The 13,586-nt window shown below is 35.7% G+C and overlaps 1 long non-coding RNA gene across 1 annotated transcript; it reads left to right on the top strand.

Moving 5' to 3' along the window:
* The first annotated feature begins 2,241 nt into the window (after positions 1–2,241).
* LOC112610615 lies at positions 2,242–13,310 on the top strand. Its single transcript, XR_003116443.1, has 3 exons — positions 2,242–2,438; positions 10,837–10,899; positions 12,941–13,310. It is a non-coding gene; the product is annotated as an uncharacterized LOC112610615 (long non-coding RNA).
* Positions 13,311–13,586: the final 276 nt, after the last annotated feature.

Raw genomic sequence — 13,586 nt, forward strand, 5'->3', positions numbered from 1 at the left:
GGTTTGAAACAGCAGAAATTTATTTTCTCACTGTTCTGGAAGTTAGATCTCTGAACTCAAGACATCAGCAGGGTCATTCTCTCTCTCAAAGCTGTAGAAAACAAGTGTTCCTTGCCTCATCCTAGATTCTGGAGGCTGTCAGAAATCCTTGGCATGTGTTGTCCTACAACTACATTGCTCCAACCTCTGCCTCTGTTGTCACATGACATTATACCCGTGTGTGTCTCCATATCCAAACCTTTCTTTCCTTTCTCTTATATAGACACCAGTTACTGGATTAGGGTCACATTCACCAGTCCCAAGAGTTACAACTTCAACATATATAGGTTGGTGCAAAAGTAATTGTGGTTTTTGCCATTGAAAGTAATTGAAAAAAACGCAATAACTTTTGCACCAACCTAATAATTTGGGGAGCCACAATTCAACACATAACAAGGAGTGACACTAAAGACTGGTGCCAGGGGGAATCCTCATTGTGAGCAAACCTTGGAGGAGTAACTTGGTGGCTCACTTCTCTAGCCAATTGGTGAGGGTCTTGAAAGGAAAGAGGTGAGAGGAGTTCAGAATCAAAGAGGCCTGGAGGAGCAGTACTCATGTTTATGCTGGTGAAGATTTTTGTGCCTCAAGGCTGGAAGCAGTGGCTCATGCCTGTAATCCTACCACTTTGGGAGGCCGAGGTGAGGGTGGATCACCTGAGGTCACAAGTTCAAGACAAACCTGGCCAACATGGCAAGACCCTGTCTCTACTAAAAATACAAAAATTAGCGCTAGACTTAGTGGCACATGCTTGTAGTCACAGCTACATGGGAGGCTGAGGCAGGAGTATTGCTCGAACCTAGGAGGCAGAGGTTGCAGTGAGTCGAGATTGCGCCACTGCATACCAGACTGGGCAGCAGAGCAAAACTCCATCTCAAACAACAACAACAACAACAACAAAAAGTTTTCGTGCCTCAGGTTAATGACCACTACAGTTTACACATCACATAGGACATGTTCAAAAACGAAATAGACTGGCAGGGCATGGTGGCTCATGCCAGTAATCCCAGCACTTTGGGAGGCCGAGGCGGGTGGACCCCTGATATCAGGAGTTCAAGACAAGCCTGGCCAACATGGTGAAAGCCCGTCTCTACTAAAAATACAAAAATTAGCCAGGTGTGGCAGTGGGCACCTGTAATCCCAGCTACTCCGGAGGCTGAGGCAGGAGAATCACTTGAACCTGGGAGGTGGAGACTGCAGTGAGCCGATATTGTGCCTTTGCACTCCAACCTGGGGAAAAAAAGCGAGAATTCAAATAAAAAAAAAAAAAAAAAAAAAAAAAAAAACAACAGCGGCAACAACAAACACCATATAGACAGGATGGCCATTAAGTGCATTAAGTGGGCATCAGTCAGCTTATTTTCTTGACTACCAGTATTTGTGGAAGAAGCCATGAATACAGTAAGTGTGGCAGCAGAAAGAAAAGCTATGCATAGGTCCAATGGTTTAAGCTTCTTTTCAAAAAATCCAGATCTATCTTCCACTGATGTTTGAAAGTCTAAAGTTGACAAAACAGGTATCAATGCTGAGCCCAAGAAATGGTGCTAATGGCTCCAAGGAGACTAATTCAGTCGCTCATGACAAAATAATTATTTCCAGCCCTTGTATCCTGGAGGGAAGCATTTCAACCAAAACAAAATTAGCTCTTACTTTGGTACTGATTTGCCCTCTCTGCCCATAGTTTTACTGACAACACCAACATCTAAGATTTATAACATGTGACATCATTTCAGTTTAAAACATCCATTTTATAGAAAAGATAGGGTGGCAATGAGAACATGACTGTGAGATCCACTGATTCTATCCTATGTCATATTATCCAGAATTACCAGGCTAATGGTATAATGGGATTCTTACTATAAAAGACTCAACTATGGTACTATGTCTAACAAAACGCTCCTCAGGGTTGCAATGTTGTCTGCAAGAATACAGTGTATGCATTGAAATGATTTCTTGAAATAGGAAATTTTAATCAAATAGTGAAACATACAAGTTCATTGATGAAAGAAGACTGGCCTTTCTCACCACCACTGCCAGTCACCTTGAGGAATGTAGGCTTCCTTCCCCTGAAATCTTAGGCTCTGATGGATTACATTTCTTGGTTTGTTAGGTATGAGAGGTGGGAACATTTGTGGTAGGGAACACAGTAGAATAGGGTTCTCTATTACATAATGGTGGCAGGGAGGATGTGTTGACATTGGAACTTCCTCTTGGGCCTCTGGTGGTCTTCCATGCCTAGTAGAATGGGGAAAAACAACTGGAGCAATTTAGGTTAGGGTCAAGGAACTCAAGGGCTTGGACTTCTCAGAGATGAAGATCTGGGTCACTCCATCAGGCAAGCAACAAAGGCCAGATGAAATGCTGCTTGAAGGGTTGGCATATCTAGGATTGGTGGTGGAAATGTGAGATGAAAAATATCACTAACAACCTGGGGGCCAGTTGGAGTCAAGATGATTGCAGCTTCTGTAGCTTATTTCGCTGACCATTGCATATTAAATCATTTGTAGAGACCACAAAGACTAAGTAACAGAGAAGATTTAATGCAGGGTGCATATGGATTGAGTGCAGGGTGCGGTTTTCATCCGTTTATTACTAATATCCCAGGTGTCCATCCCCCATGCCTCCCCCATGATTTCTTCCAAGGACAAAGGAGGAAGGGCCCACAGAAAGTGCAACTCAAAAAGACGGGAATAAACACTCTGAAGAAGCAATTTTTGATCAATTGAAGTGAAAGCTGATGAATAAATTATTGGATTGGACAATCTTGAAAAGCATCCTACATGCTTCCTAGAAGCATCTGTTGCCCATAATGATAAACTCAAAAACGCACGTTGGTATTGTTTTTCCCTTCCTCCCTGCCTCACTCTCCCTAGTTCTTCCCTACTGCACCCTGGCATCGCTTCCCAAACCATCTGCACACAATGCCTCATCTCAAGTCTATGTTTGAGGAAATTCAAGCTAAGACAAGACACTTTATCCTCCACCCTCCAACTCATTTTTAGCATTGTTTCAGTCATTACGACAATAATATATTTATCTCTAACACCTGATTTTTAAAAGTAGCAAACAACCAAAGCAGACTGTGTCCCATAGCATAGACTATTAACACATAGATTAGCATGCTTTGTTTATTTTCAGCTTTTTTTTCCTCTTACGGTCTCCATGTCAATTAATAAGACAAAGAGGTGCATATGTTTAATTTTAAAGTCCTCAAGAAGGATCGATAAACTGTCTTTTTTAATACAATGGGGGGCCACTCGAAAGATGTATATCTGTTATTAAGGAACACTTTGAAGTCGGTTCTCTGCTCTCTTTCATGAAAAGAGACAGCCAGAAAATCTGAGAAAGTAAGTAGGTTATCTAAGGTAACTCCCGAGGATTATGAACAATATCCTGATTATGAACGATATCTCAATTACTTGAGATCTCTACATTCATCCAAACCACTAATATTTTGATCATCTGATAGGTTCCAGGAAGTTTTCTGGATATTTAGAGTATAGCAGTGAATAAGATAAAGAGCCTCTACTTGCAACTTATATTCTATTTGGTAAATTGAACAAAATCATAAGTGTGTATGTCATGTAATGATGCATGCTAAGAAGAAAATGATTAGAAAGGTAAAGAGAGATAAAAGGGATAAAGAGGGCTGAGGATTGGCATCTAGACAAGGGAATAGAAAAAGACATTCTTAAGAAGATGACATTTCAATAGTATCCTGAAGGAACTGGGAAGTGAACCATCAACGATTTGGGGATGAGTTTTCAAGACAGAAAGAATAAGAGGGAAAGGATCTGAGGCAGGAACATGCAGAGCACACAATGAAAGAGGAGGCCAGGGCAGGGTGCAAAAGGGAGGTGGGAAAGAGAGGCCAGGTTGCTGAGGGGCACGTAGGCCACTGTAAGACCTTTACTTTTTTTCCTGAGAAAGATGGAAATGCCCATGAGTGTTTTTTGCCCAGGGAAACCTTGACATAAAAAGAAGACGCAGATCAGAAGTGTGATGGCATCCTAAGCAAGCAGTGTGGTAACAATAGGGTCTCAGGATTCCATTAACTTTCAAAGCACACAAAATTAATGGAAAATTTAAACATTAAGTAAAACTATTTTAATTCCACTTTAACTCTATAGTAATGTGAATTCAGTTTTTAGCCCACTCTTTCTCTCTTCTACTCTCTCAATATCTGAGATTGTTGACTGCTAAAATATCACTGATTTTACTATAATCTGATACAATACAACATTTGAGACATAGTTGTGATTGCCTGTCTCTAAAAGCTTCACAGACAGAATACAGAAGCCATGGATAATGCTGAGCCTCAGACCTAAGGGATTGCTCTTGACTAATTGCAAAGTTTATTTTATTTGTTTCTTTTTATAACGCTGTGTCATCTAGGGGTCCCCAGTCCAATGGCTTGTGTTCTCTTGCTTAGTTCCTCATGTCTACTGAACAGCTGCCAAATGTGGCAGCCTGGTGTGCAGAGACCACAAGTCACATTTTCAGCACACATTCCCACATTACCATCGTTATTTCACATTTTAAAATAATACCAACTGAAAATGAGGTGCCAATCTTTTACAAAAGCCAAAATCTATTTATTTATACAGATAGAAGGATAAAAACATATATATTTGATATTCAAGCAACTTTTATTTTATATAAAAATAAAAGGTTATTTAACATCAGAATTATTTCTTGACTGAAATATCTCAAAGGGGTACCCTGACATATATTTTATATTTATGAATTATATATTTCAAAGGAAATACAAGATTGCTTTTTTAGGAAACTAGTCTGAGGTTTATAGTATGCCTCATACACCTATGCCCTTGATTTTATTTTCTCAAATGAGCAGAGATTTGAAAATGGCTCTCATGAAATTCAATTACCATTTCTTAATGTGCCAGGGCTTCCAAAGACTGTAATTGTGGTAAATCCTCAGAGATTATCCCAATGATCAATGGAAAGTCTTTGCAGGGTAGAAAACATGTTGCCTAATCTGCTCTCAAAAACAAATTTATCTACCAAAGGTGGTCTTTATAGTAAACCGATGAGCAATTTTATTTCCTTCACCCAACGCCAAGAACTGCACTGGTTTCCCAACTTTGCACTTCTGCCATATGAGAGCACAGCCAGGAGAGAGAGAAGAAATGGATAAAAATGGCAGCATGAAACTGTGGACACCAGCAGGTGTCCAGTCACAGCCACTGTGCCATACTATATCTGAGTTTCCTAAGCAACTATGCTCCCTAGGAAACTGGTTAAACTGCTTCTGTAGAACTATTTACTGAGCAATTCCTCCTTCAAATCAGCTTTATGTAGAGAGTGCAAGAACGTGATGAGAGAATATTTTCCACCTCCTCAGTTCTATAGACCTTCTCGTGGAGTATTTTAGAACTATACTGAATAAATGTGAAACCGTATTTGTCATGGTTTTCTATTACTTTTCTGCTTATTTCATTGCATATAATACAGGGAAAGCAATACTGTAGAATGTTGTTCTTCATTTGATAGTTTTGGACAGCTAGAGAAATTACCCAAATTGCTTATGGAACTAATTTGAGCTATTCCTTTCCCAAACAAGGCACATAAATGGCATACACTGTAATGTGGGTTCAAAAGAACATTGAATTAACCTGTCTTATAATGAACATCTATCTTTACTAAATTGAGCCATATTTATGCATTATCATGAGAAACATGGAGTTACATTTTTAATACAGTGAAAAATGCATATATTAATTAAAATACACACCTTCTTGTGATCTCCATGTTTTATTCACATGTTTATGAAAGTTAATTTTTATTACTGCTTTCATTTATTAATCCAACCTCTAAATATCCTGTACATTTCCCTGTTTTATTAACTTTAAGACAAGATTTGAAGTTTAGAAATAGAACTATTGTCTAGGGCCAAAATGTGTGTGAGTTGACAAAAGAAAGAAAAGAGAATTATAAAAAAAATCTTTATCTGTAAATTTCTTGATCAACCTTATGGTGCTTGTTACAGTAGAAAATAATGCACTTGTTTTCAGATCTATTTTATCCATTAGAATACAAGTCCCATAAGAACAAGTATAGTTTTCATTTTTAAACCCTAGCTCAGAGAAGGATCATGAATATTCAGTAGATTAAAAAAAAACTAGTGCAAGATAAAGTGAACTGAACGCCCCCCAAAATACCTGGAAAAGCTGGATCTGCTCAGTTTTTCACAACAAAACATTTATTGCTTTTCTCTGCTTTATTTTCAAATTTAATATATTAATATGTTAAAAAAGGTAAACTTGCTAAGTTCTTATCATCCTAAATTAAGTACTATTCATAGACTATAATTGTATGTTTCTCTTTCTATCGATATATATGCATGTATGCTACACACATGCTTTTACTTAAATAAGATGTGATATTACTTTTAAAATATACATATTTGTCTTATTTTCTCTGCCTTACACCACTCCTGCTCTAAGCCTTTCATTTTTTTGTCATTGTAAAATTAGTTTAGTAGAAATTCTTATGTATTGTAAGTTTTAGCAAAAGAAATACTAAGGCAAATTTTTTGACTCTTGATGCTGTTTACATCTCTTGCCATATTTTGGATATTTTTTACATATTCAAATATCTCTATCTTTTCTTATATAATTTTCAACATTTCAGTATTATTTTTTAAAATCCTCAATTTCTAGATTATAAAGACAAGCTTTTATATTATCTTTTTGCATTTTTATTTGCTTTATTTTCTACATTTATGTCACTAGGGATGACAGAATTTATTTTTGTACATAATGTAAAATCAAAGTCCAAATGTATTTCCTTCCAGAGTGAGCTGGATGGAACCTTTCCCCATTCCAACATATACATAGAAAGCAGAGGGCTTATTAGCCATACAGAATCCCTTTAGTCTTAGAAATTAGCTGTTATTCATTACTGAGTGTCCAGAGCACACCAAAACCTAAATTACAAAACAATATTTTAATAATAATTTATTGGCCGGGCGCGGTGGCTCAAGCCTGTAATCCCAGCACTTTGGGAGGCCGAGACGGGCGGATCACGAGGTCAGGAGATCAAGACCATCCTGGCTAACACGGTGAAACCCCGTCTCTACCAAAAAAGACAAAAAACTAGCCGGGCGAGGTGGCGGGCGCCTGTAGTCCCAGCTACCCGGGAGGCTGAGGCAGGAGAATGGCGGGAACCCGGGAGGCGGAGCTTGCAGTGAGCTGAGATCTGGCCACTGCACTCCAGCCTTGGCGACAGAGCGAGACTCCGTCTCAAAATAATAATAATAATAATAATAATAATAATAATAATTTCTCTGTTAATCTTTTTAAGATACTTCACATTTTCTTGCTTTATTGAATAATGTTGAGTTACATTTGTTGCTGAGGACTGTTTCTGCCTTCCTCTTATTCCTTGCAATAGACTTGAAGCTCTTTACCATTCCTACCTTAAATCATTCTCTTATTTTAATGTGGTGGAAATACAGGCTGACTTCCTTCTAGCTAACACTCCACAATCTTTATCAGTGTCTCCACCAAAAGAAATGTACACACTGAAATTCCACAAATGTGCATTTCCAAGCTTTGTTTCTTTTCTCTTTGTGCTCCTTGATAGGTGGCTATTATGAGTTGAATTTTGTCTCACAGAAAAGTACGTTAAAGCCCTGACTCTCAGTACCTCCGAATGTGACCTTATCTGGAAATACAATCTTGTACCACATAACAACATTTTGGTCAATGACAGATCTCATATAGAACAGTGGTCCGTTAAGATTATAATATCATATTTTTACTGTATGTTTTCTATGTTTAGATATGTTTGGAGACACAAATACCACTGTGCTACAATTGCTTACAGAATTCAGCACAATAACATGCTGCACAAGTTTGTAGCCTGGGAGCAATAGACTCTATCATATAGCCTAGGTGTGCAATAGACACTACCGTCTATGTAAGTATACTCTACATAGACAATATAGTCTACTAACACCGTAGAAGACCCAATTCACTCTTCTCCTTACTACCATCTAGCCGCACTGCTCATCTTTCACATATTGGAGTATTTGATTCTGTTTGTTTATGCTGTTCTCTTGTGTGAATAATTCTCCCCCATAGCCACAATCATTCTTTTTCATGGATGTCTCTTCATCATTATTCAAGTATCAATTTAAGTGCTACTTTCTTAGAGAGGCCGTCTTTAACTACCCTATCTAATGCTGTTACTGGATTTGCTATTACTATTAATCTATTTCAAAATATTTGGCCATTGGCTCCATCCTACTTACCATAATATTATATAATTTACAATGCACAAAATTGTAGAGTTTTTGTGTGCAAATTTGATAGCCATCTGCCTTCCACTTTAGACTCTCAGATAATTTAGACACTTTAGTCACTTTAGTTCTGTGAAGAACAAAGCCACAACTATTGCATTCGCCACTGTGTCTTGCTTCTTAGTATAAGGCCTAGTAATCAATTAGCAATCATCAATAAAGAAGAAAAGGAAGGAAGGAAGGAAGGAAGGAAGGAAGGAAGGAAGGAAGGAAGGAAGGAAGGAAGGAAGGAAGGAAGGAAGGATGGAAGGAAGGAAAGAAAGAGGGAAGGAAGGAAGTGAGAAAGGTACTGAGGGAGAAAGGAAGGGATTAATGACATAAACAAGAGATGTTATTCCTAAAATGAAATGGCTCTCATTTAACATGCTAAATAATTGGGTAGAGAGACTCATCTATTATCAGCTGTTTCTTGTCTCTGTTGACATGTGTCCAGCTATTGGAATCTATGGCATTGTTTTAAGTGGCCAAAGAGAGACTTTAGCTTCTAATGCTATACATTTAGCTAGTCTTTGTATTTTCTCTAAATTTGGGGTGAACAATTGTGTTTTTTAAATGTTAAGCTTAAAGAAAATCTGATTTCTTCTCCATGAAGATATTACTATCATTATCTGAAGTCATTCAGTCATGTATTTACAGATTGTGCATTATCATTTGATATTTATTCTAAGAAAAACACTAAGGTACATTCAAATATGTATTATATATTAAAGCATTGTTTATATTTGTTTATTTATTTTAATATTTTATTCATTTTTTTGAGACAGAGGCTTGCTCTGTTGACAAGGTTGGAGTGCAGTGGCATGATCATGGCTCACTGAAGCCTTGACCCCCTAAATGAATTAATATCTCAGATCAAACTGCAGATTTTGAAAAAGAAAGTATTCTGTTCTTATTGAATGTGACTAAAGCAGGATGGAAAAAGTTATTTGATTTATCAATAATATGATTGTCCAGTTAATTTTTTTCAAACTTTAAGGAATTCTGGAAATATTATATATTCACATTATGTAGTTTAAGGAGGAGTGATATAAATTGTTTTCTCCAATTTTTTTCTCCTGCTTCAACTTACTGGTTCTATTTCTAAGATACAAAACAAAGTAATGGAAGAAAGAAGAGCATACAAGCATACAAAAATAATATTTTGGAAGTATTTCTTCAGGATGATTAGGCAGCTTTCACTTAGGAATGTTCAGAAAGTATATGCCATGCTCTCAGAACCTCTCAATGAACTCAGGTAGCAGAAAGAAGCAACATGATGAGTTTCCAGTGTCAGTCATGAGCATCTTACCAGAAAGCCTTAATAAACTGAAGAGCTTTGCAGTGCCTGCAAATCAAATTTATAAGCCAATACAAACTTTTCTCTAGTAATATAAAGGAAAACCAAAGAAAATTAAAAGAGAAACTCAGTGGCCTCATTTGTGAATTCTGACCACATAATTATTAAAGACCATGGACACTGCATTTTTATGTTTTACTTTTTGGAAAAGACAGCTTGAGTTAATCCAATAGTCCCCCAAACTCTATTGAATGTGATTTCATCATAAGGTTTATATGAAGTAGCTACTAGTAAAAGAACAAAAAAGAAAGAAAGAAAGAAAGAAAGAAAGAAAGAAAGAAAGAAAGAAAGAAAGAAAGAAAGAAAGAAAGAAAGAAAGAAAAGTGGATAACACTAGGCCTACACTGTTATTCTACGATTTATTAGTGCTTCATTCCATTGAGGGTATAATTTTTCTGTCTACATTTAATAGTTTCTACTATTTTTCTATAATTGGAAAAAAAATAACTAAAACTGCCTATCTCACTGGTCCGTAATGAATGCAGATTTAATGTTAGACAATGTCAATGGGTGGGAAAATGCAGTTATTCTCATGGCAGCAACTCTTAATTTAGGTTATCTCCCAACAAGCTGTTGGCTATTTCAAAAAATTAAAATACTCAATCCAAAACCATCTTGAGATATGTATGGTAATGCTAGACTTTTTCTCATAGCCTTGTATTTAGAAACTAACATTTCTTAAAATTCTTGTTTCTTAGCAAATTGGCAGAGTCTCTGGCTTGAAGAAAATTGTTAAATTTCTGAAAAGACCATGTGTATTTTACTTTAATGTTCATCATATGTATCTTTTCCAGGAAAAGTAGTTAAAATTTGACTTCTATATTCATATAGATGATGGCAGCTTAGAGGCAATTTAGCTCATTCTTGTGTGTTAAGCAGTGACTATTTCCTCTGAGCAATATCAGACTGATAAAAATCAATTCTACTTTTCACAGACTTCTATAACAAGTTACTGCAAGAACCTTTTCATCTAATAACAGTGTGCAAATTTCTTCATTGTATTTCTTTTTTTTTCAGTTTATCTCTACCATCATAAAGGCAGTAAGAAATTTCAGGGATAATTTATCCACCCCAGTGTTTTTGTATAAAAAAGTAACTGAGTCGTTTAGATAGCTTGTTGTCTCTGCTATTTTTAAAGATCTTTGCTTGAAAGCTTGCTCAAGACACACCACGCATATTTGACATCACAAAGAAAGAAATGGTAAGGATTTTCAGACAAAGATTCTGAAGTTATAAAAGACTGGGCCACAACTGTTTTCTAAATTTGTAGTCTTCGATAAGTTATTTCAATTCGGATGCTGTATTTTCTCATCTGTAAAATGACAATGATAGTACACCCTCATGTTTATTAAAATAATTAATTGCTATAATTCAAGTGGAGTTCATACGTATTTGTAATAGGAACATTGCTTTCCTTACAAAGGTTGTACTAAATTTAACTTTCTATAAAGGTAAAGTCAGTATTTCTTATAGGTAAGCTGGGCATTCATTTATGAGATATGGTTTAGAAAAAAGTACTATAAATTAAGGTAAAAGTATGTTAAGTTATAATTACCACATCATATACCAATAAGGGTTATGAATAGTTTGATCCACGTTAAAAACTATTTTTACAGAATATTAATCTAAATGCTCATTTCAGGCAAGCATCTTGTCTACAAAAAATTCTGACAATGACTTTTCAAACTTTATATAAAATTTCTAAGAATGAAGACACTGCTATCTTTATAAACACATGATTCCGTCTTCAAATAACTATAAATATAAGAAGTTTATGCCAACACTTCAGTGTAATTCCCTCTTGTAATTTCTACCCATTTGTATCAATTATAATCCTTATATATTAATCCCTCAATCTCAGCAAGTTATTCTAATACTGATATTTAATGATATCAAGCTCCATTCTCTACTATTTTTTCCCTTCAAGTTAAATCTCCCTTCAGTCATTGTTTACCTCACATAATTAAAATTCAAGTTATCTCATAACCACATTAATCCTTGATAAATGTAAACCTTTTAGTCCACCAAACACTTGCGTTAGCAGCTAAGAATTGTTCTTTCCTTCTTTGGTCCCCTTCCCTTCCTTAAAGGCAAGGCTGTAGCCCTATGTATATATTATGTTCTATCTTGCAAGTTTTGATTATAAACCAATCTGCGTTCTTATATTCGCTAATGGCTGATATAAAGTATGATGTGCCCTAAGGTAATTTACTTTCTAAGGAGAATCTTGATATACAAAACACATTAAAGTACAAAGTAAGCTCTAATGGTGGAGTGAAGTTTTATGATGTGATCATAATTTAGAAAGAGACTCAGTTCAGGGCTACATCGAATGACAACACAGAGAAAGTTCCTCATTCTAACTACTCATAAATGATCATATTCTTTTAAAGATATATTGAGACAGACTATCAAGATTTCTCTAATTATCCAATAGGGATTTTGCTACAGATACAAAAGCCCATGGCCGTTTTAGTCAGAGAATATTAGGAGAGCATGGAATCTTTGTGATTATTTACCACTCTTTTACACTGGCTGAAGTAATGCCCAGAAAACTTTAAAAATTTGTACAAGTTCATACACTTAGTTCACTTGGAAGATGTGCCTTACTTAAATCCAGGCGTCTTGAGACTTAGGCCCATTTTTGTTCTATTAACTTCATGAAACCACCATCAGTTGATGTTTGTGGGGATGAGGTGATATTTTAGACAGTATCAAAACTATCCTGGAGTCGGCAAATTGTCAATACAAATAATCACTTATGGATGAGAAAAGATAATTTTATTTCCATTTATATTTAAAGAGATACATTACTAGAACTTTATGTTTGCTAAATAGAATTTGTTGATGATATTAGAATCATCTAAGTTGTCTTTGACACATATGTTTGTGCTCTTTTTGAAAGTTAATTTCTGTGCAATCACAAATTTAATTGGAATTTACAATTAATAGGTAGATTTCTGCCTTTGTGAGCCATTCAAATTCAATAGTGCCTAATGACTATTGGATTGTCACCATCAGTACAATATGTATTGTCAAGCATATACCTATATCATGCAGTCATTTAAAAAATTAACACTATGTTTTACACCAAAGGGTTAATCATTGAGAATTGAGAATAGTTGTTCAGGCACTGTGATATATGTTGTTTGATGTGTGAGTTTCTGTGATTAAAACAATGGCCTTCAGTTTGCAGTGCCATCAGCCTGGTACATGTTACCAATACTAAATTCACTTTTTAGAGTAGAACCATACGCCCAACTTACATTGCAATTACTGCAGAGGAAGAGAGATGGAGAAGTTAAAATGAAACATTTCAAGGATGAATGGGCACTGAAAATTGGTAAAGTGGCAGAAAAGTCCTAGCTGGAAGAATGAAAAAGTGAATGTACGGAGAAAAAGGAGTTTGGAAAACAGAAAAAAAAAAAAAAAAAGATATTTTGCAGAAACATCTGTTTGCTGTTGCTAAAAATTTTAGCATTTAAATGTTCTCATTTGGGCTCTGAAGTTAGCACTTCCTTGAAGTAGTTCACACCTTTGCTATTGCTCCTGTTCAGCTACAGATCATTTTATACGAGGCTGATTTTAACAATAAAATGGTGCATTAATTTACAACGTGTTGAGTGTTTTAAAAGTGGCAAAATCTAGGCTTTTGTAAAATTTTAGAATCTGGAAAAATTAGAAATCCTTTATAAAGCTCTTTAAAATACCAGAATGGCTTTATGCACAAAAAATTACATGCTGATTAAGAAAATGAGAAAGTTCAGTAATAAAAAAAGAAGTATATCTACCTCTAAGCCAGTGGGTTTCCAATGACTTTCTAGAGTTTCTATTTGGTTGTGAGGCACATATAAACTTACACACTATTTAAATATAATTTTTATTATA

This window comes from Theropithecus gelada, chromosome 17, assembly GCF_003255815.1.
Source record: "Theropithecus gelada isolate Dixy chromosome 17, Tgel_1.0, whole genome shotgun sequence".
Classification (NCBI taxonomy): Eukaryota; Metazoa; Chordata; class Mammalia; order Primates; family Cercopithecidae; genus Theropithecus; species Theropithecus gelada.